The sequence below is a fragment of the Macrobrachium rosenbergii genome, chromosome 15, assembly GCF_040412425.1.
Source record: "Macrobrachium rosenbergii isolate ZJJX-2024 chromosome 15, ASM4041242v1, whole genome shotgun sequence".
NCBI lineage: Eukaryota > Metazoa > Arthropoda > Malacostraca > Decapoda > Palaemonidae > Macrobrachium > Macrobrachium rosenbergii.
The window spans coordinates 33,078,289-33,085,559 of NC_089755.1; positions in this window are offsets into that span (position 1 = coordinate 33,078,289).

Sequence of the window (7,271 nt, forward strand, 5' to 3'; positions counted from 1 at the left end):
GTTGTAGTTTCATTCCAATACTCCTTAGTTACACGTGTCTCCCCTGCACTAACTATCGCCCGTTTTCTTCAAACAATGCTTTCCAAAAGATACTGATTGCTGTCATTAATAGTACCGAATACATGTTTAAAACACTGCCACCTATAGGATATAATTACAACAGTTTCATCAGGTGCAAACAAATTTTCCAATTATGTAGTATGGTGTAATATAAAAACAATACAATGTTCTAAAGAAGATTCATCCATTTCTACTCCACGACAGGGAAGACTTAATCTAGCAACCGCCAATTAGAGATGAAGTTTTAGTGTAATAATTCACTACCAAGCGACAAGGCTAGTGGAAAATGACGTCGCTTCCAACAGATAACTGGAAAAGAAATGAAGTAACTATTACCAAGCACCGGTTAAAAAGTGCATCATTGCCATAAGCTTCCACCTTAACTAATATACGCTCCATTTGGATGTCGACTTTTACTACCACTTGTGTTACCCAGGCAGTCACGACGTCAGAATATCCCCCAATCAATCAACTGCAGCGTTGATGCATGTTACAGCTGCTTTAAACACCGCTCCTCTGCACCGGCTACTGTGAGTGTTGCAACGAGAGAAGAAGAGAATTGTCAACAGAATCTGAAGGTTAGGCCCCAAAGGAAATATAGGAATTCGATTTCTCGATGCGACAGGTCAGTGATTTGTTCTCTCCTGAAGGAGCGACCGGAGATATGACTCAATGCAGACGTACTCTGAGGTCAGGTTTATAACTTGACATCAACAGCAGTTGAGGTGCTTCAGTTCTCAAGTGTCATTTTCCTTGTACGAATATTAGCAGACGACTTCGTTACAAGTACGATGAAATGCAGCTGATATTATTTTGCTGGGAAATCTGATAAATTCTTGAAACAGGGTACATGCTTATTGGTTTCTAAGTCAGCTATATAGACAAACAGATCATGAAAATAGACATACATAAGAATTTGCATAAAATTAGTACCATCAAAGTACGGATTTTACCGACTGTATAAAACAAAAATCTTTTTATCCAACATTTTTATGCGGTTTTTATATTTTTGCCCGCTGTTGATTTTTTTTTTATTTGATAATTTCAACATTCTCTTCATGAATTGTCACTTAGATGATGGGTGGAGAGGAGATGTGTGCACGACATATAATATTACGCCATATTCAATGAAGGTAAGGGCTTATTACTTGGCCATTATGCAGAGGAAATTCTCTAAAAGTTTTTCTAAACTTTTTAAACCTGCTGTCAAAGAATCTGATACTTATCTCTGTGATCTGAGTAAAATAACAATAATGATAATAATGCAAAACAAATTCAAATTTAGCTGGCAATAATTGGGAGATAATGTTCCCTTAATTAACGTATAAAATTAACATTCATTTACCACAGCAAATAGTGATTTACAATGCCAATACTGCTAATACTTTAGATGTTATTCCTAAAAATAATAGCTGTGACACACTCTCTCTCTCTCTCTCTCTCTCTCTCTCTCTCTCTCTCTCTCTCTCTCTCTCTCTCACACACACACACACACACACACACACACACAAAACACTTGCACACACTCACACATTCACACACACACACACACACCATATAAGGCAAATACTGAAACGATGTACAGAACTGAAAGCAAAAGTAGATCGCGGGTCAAGGGAAACAGAAATTAGAGTCAACCACCCAAAGCAAGTAAGTGGGAGACACAGGACAAAAGTGAAATAAAGTGAACTGGGAAAGAAAGGTTACTCCCATTTATCCTTTTCGTAGGCTCATAGGTATATTTGACTCTCTCTCTCTCTCTCTCTCTCTCTCTCTCTCTCTCTCTCTCTCTCTCTCACCATGATCTCAACGCAAAAACATTTATTAGACCTTTTAATTCCTCTCTCTCTCTCTCTCTCTCTCTCTCTCTCTCTCTCTCTCTCTCTCTCTCTCTCTCTCTCTCTCTCTCTCTCTACAAAGCCAGACATATTGCCACTTATGTACAAATACTAAACTTAATTTTACTATGAATAAATCGTCGGTACGCAGATGATACTATGAGAGAACTTTATTTAAAAAAAAAAAAGCTTATCGTAGATCGAAAGTCTGAGAACAAAAAACCACAAGCGAATGGTAGCTGAATTTATTCTTTTAAACAAGGGTGTTTTTCACCTAACTTTACAGCTTGACATGAATTATTTTGTTGCGCAAGGGCACGTATACTAGTGTAGTTTTCTCGTCCAAAAAGACAGCAATGTTCAAGTATTTTAAAATCGAGTTTATTATGTCGTTTGAATGACTTTTTTTTAAGATCTTGTGATAGTTAAACGTGGTCCATTTCTGGTTAAGGGTTATATCATTACCATACTCATAAATAACTGATCATTAGTTACTTATTTTTATTAAACAATTTTATATTACACTGTTGTATCCGGCACCAAATTTCTGTCCCACACAGATATTTGGCACCAGAATCTATGCTTCCATAAATATCTGGTACCAAGTTTTCTGTCTCACACATACATTTTGTACCAGAATTCCTTGCTCCATTCAGACCTCTGATTCTAGAGTCCCTGTCTTCTCTCTCTCTCTCTCTCTCTCTCTCTCTCTCTCTCTCTCTCTCTCTCTCTCTCTCTCTCTCTCACACACACACACACACACACACACACACACACACATACATACACAAACCCGATTATCTTTTCCATGATCCCTAAACGGTAAAAGGATCCCTGGATGTTAAAAGCTCATTGGTTGAAAGAACGTGTCTCTCCCCGTGAGTCAAAAGTCCTTGCCCTGAGTAAATCAGTCTCTTGTTGATAAACTCCACAATTACTTTCCGTCGTTCAGCCTTGGTGTCAGCCTCTCTCACCACTGATCCCTAAATAAGCATGAAGAAGGAAAGCACCTCCATCAGAACTTGGGAACGGTATGTAAAGTCCTTAGGGTTGGGATTTGCCCTGTGAACGTAATTTTTGACAGTATGAGCGCAGTAGCTGATGTTAATAATAGTGGCACACGCACAGAAACTCAAATACGTGAGCCTGTTTTAGAGGATGTGCTGGAAGGTGCAGTATACCATTCTTGGATTTTGATATATCAAAGTTTCGTTATAATGAGCTACTTTTTTTATGGGGGCTCGTAAGTATAATTGTCAAATAAATACACACGCCCACCACGTGGAAAAGAAGCTGGGCTTCCAAAATAACGTTAAAGTCACTTGACTTTCTAAAGCTAGTGCCTGACTACAAGCAAACTAGTCAGACGAAGGAAAACTTACTCGACCCTGGGAGGGCGATCTGGGAACCTATGAGGTGAATTGCTGTGGCGTGAGTTCAGAAGGAGAAACGTGAGGGTGCCAAAGTTCGTCAGACAAGAAGGAATGTTTGCATATAAATGCAAACTGACACATCTGAATAATAATACAACACAGCTGATTAAATTTACATGCATTATGGAAGCAATATTTAAGATGTACGTTTTAACGAATTAGTGCACTGCATCATTTCTTTCTACGAAAATTAGTTCATTATCGGGTGTATTTTTCTAATAATACCGAAGTTGTTGCTTTGAGACTAAACTATTTTTATACTGAAATATACAATGTGCATTCATCTATTTATTTTTTGGTATGTAGAACATCTATAGTCTACGGTCAGTAAACGTTCGGGTCAGATTTGCTGTCGTCCACCCGGCCAGCCTCTCTCACCACTTTCCCCGACACTATATTTGGACCTTGGACCGGACTTTGCCATAGCAAGTGACATCCCTATGGCACAGGTTTGTTATCTTCACTCTCCCCTGTATTACAATCGGTTTAAGTGATAGGAATGCACTGATGATAATAATCATAATTATTTTCATACGTATTACGTGTTTCTGATATTCATTTACATATTTTTCGTTACCACAAAATACAGCTGGCTTGCAAACGATAGAGTCAACACAAAAATAGCTACAGATGGACTCAAGTTATTCGAGCCAAGATGCAATTCGAATATAAGTTTTAGAGCCTTTGAATTGGCTTATCCGAGTTTAAACAGTAATTCCCATTGATATCAAGAGGACTGAAAGTATCAAGTCGTTCAGGAAATAAAAAATAAAAACCTAGAATGTGTTTGTACTATTATGTCTATGATGAATTAAATTTGCAGGTCTCACAGGGCGCCTTTGGTGGAGTGGGTCCCTGGGAAAAGAAAAACAGTAACAGTGATTCTCAAAGATACATTACCATATTTGTTTTTCCAATTATACTCGTCCATGAATAAGCCTCTTTCTTCCTATATCGTAAATTATGGTTTCAAGGTGAATGTAACATTAAATGCTTTTTGTCTGTCAGTTAATGCAAGTGATGCGTTAAGAGCTAATTGATAGTAACTAGCTTGTAAACATCAGTACCAATGAACAGCAAATTTTCAAAATTACAGGCGATTATTATAGCGACATCATATATATTTAACACAAAAAATACGGTAATTTTTCGGAAGACTCCAGCCAGCCATTTCCAAAGACTGTGGCAATTGGCGTTTTTCATGTTAAAAACAAGAATTTAAAGTCATATTTTGTTTTTCGGCTGCAAAAATGGGGCCAGACTACAAAATGATAAAGGTAGTAAATTCCGTGACAAGCCCCACCTCCCCTCCCTAAAAATACGGCAACCAGTAAACACCCTAGGGTAAATTTTTAGGGGGTTTACTGGTTACAATTTTGCCGTATTAGTTATGGAGGTGGGGGCTGGAATTGTTAGACTACCCCACGTTAGGTTACAAAGTCTTCAAAGGTCAATTTTCTCTGCTATTACAAAATTTTACTTTAAATTCTTGTATTGAGAAGTAAAAAGTTTTTATTTTGATGTGATTTATATATAGAAAATATATATATTATAATATAGGGAGGTGGCTATAGTACTATATATAATCCTCAAAGCAAGACACGGAAAAAATATTTATTATAGTATGCCTTAAAATATTATTTTCCCGGAGGACCTTTCCCATAGAAAACTTGCCGTAATTTTATGGGTAACTTCACTTTAATAATTCACATTTATAATTACAGTATATACTAAAAACAGGAAGTTTCGCCAGTCGTTTCAGTACATTAACTAGGCTGTAGCTATAAGATAAAAAACTACATATTTTCTATTGTATACTCTATTTAATTTCAGCTTAATTTCATTTTTCAATACAGTATATATGGTATTTTAACTACATTAGTTAACAATTACCTAAATATTCTCTCGAAATTTGTCAGAAAGGGGCAAAAAACTCAAAATTTATCAATGTCATAAGAAATATCCAACGATGGAAGGAAAGTATTATTGCCAGGCTCAAACGAAGTAATAGTTTTCTTAAGAAACTGGAACTTTTCTTAAATTGCTGGACTTAGTATAAATTAAATTGATATTGATTACACAGGTTGGTTGTGCATGGAATGAGCCAAATGTCTCTCGCGATTCGCTCAACTAATTGAAACCTTTATTGGTCGCTGTTTTTTTTTTAATGTTTTTATTTAACTTGACTTCTGCGTCCGTCTGTCTGTCTGTCCTGACATCTTGTGACTCAGTTTTCGACCTGTTTCTTTCGTCCGATGGACCTGCAATTTTGCATGATTACGCAGTCCCTGTGACAATACAATTTCACATGATCAGTAAGTCAGCAGTGACCTCTAGTGACCCTACAGTGACCTCTCCCAGCATCTCAGATTTGTATGAAACTCTTCGGATTTGTTACAACTTCTCTGACTCAGTAGAATCTATCTTCTATATAACCCTTCCCTCTTCCATCCCCTCCCCCTTCCCTCCCTAGCACAAAATCAAGTGTTAATTTAGCTGTGTCCTCCCTTCCCCCTCCCTTCTTCCCTCCCTCCCCCTTCCTCTTCCACTTCCCCCACCCATCCCCCCACTCCCCTTCCAAAGCACACGATCAAGTGTTAATTTAGCTGTGTCATCCCTCTTCCCTTCCCTCTTCCAACCCCTTTCCCCCCCTCCCCTTCCCCCTTCTGGTGCATATGATCAAGTGTTAATTTAGCTGTGTCCTCCCCCTCCTTCCCTCTTCCTCCCCCTTCCGAAGCAAACGATCAAGTGTTAATTTAGCTGTGTCCTCCCCTCCCTTCCCTCTTCCTCCCCTTCCCTCCCAAACTCAAGTGTTAATTTCCATCTGTCCTCCTTCCCTTCCCTCTCCCTCCCCTTCTGGACCAAACGATCAAATGTTAATTTAGCTGTGTCCTCCTCCTCCCTCCCCTCCCTCTTCCACCCTCTTCCATCTTCCCTCCCTCACCTTCCTGGACGCAAGATCAAGTGTAAATTTAGTTGTGTCCTCCCCTCCTCCCTTCCCTCCACCCCCCTTCCCTTCCCCCTCCCCTCACCTTCCCCCTTCCCTTCCTTCCTCTCCCTTCCTTCCCATCCATCCCTCCACTTCCACCTTCCTCCCCTCCTCCCTCTTCCATGTACTCTTCTCCCCTTTTCCCTCCCCTCCCCTTCTCCTCAACCCCTCTCTTCCCCATTCACCTCCTCCTTCCAGAGCACACAAGTCTTAATTTAGCTGTGTCCTCCCCTTCCCCTCTTCCACTTCCCCTCCCCATTCCTACACCCCTCCCCTTCCCTTCCCCCTCCATTCCCCTTCCTCCTCCACCCCTCCCCTCCTCTTTCCCCTCCATTTCCTCCCCTCCATTTTCCCCTCCCCTCTAATCTTTCCCCTTCCCATCTCCTCCATCTTTCTCCTTCCCCTCACCTTCCATCTCCCCTCCCTCTTCCCCATCTCTCCCTTCCCCCCTCCCCATCCCTCCTCCCCTCTCTTCCATCTCACCTTTCCCCTCCCTCCCATGTCCCTCCCCTCACCTTCCTACTCCCCTCCCCTTCACCTTCCCCTCCCTTTCCCTCAACCCCACCCTGTAAACGGATATCAGTTTCGTTAACTACGACAATCATAAATCGGTTACAATTTCTGTCAAACCTAAAAAGTATAAAATGAGAAACTAAAAAAAATTCATAGACATGCTTTTAATAAAATGCACTAAAAAGTACAAAATAATTTTTGGAGACACACCAGATGTCTACAAAGATAACAGTGTTGGCCACAAACAAAGAAGGAAATGCTACAAGAAAAGTTTTATTTTATTTTAGCAATTCCTTCCATGTTTGGGAACCACGCTTTTATTTTTGAGGACATGATTAACTGTAAGAAAATCTTGGTGTCTCCAAAAATTATTTTGTTACTTTTTAGCTCATTTTAATAAAAGCATGTCTATAATTTTTTTTGTTTTCCTAACACATT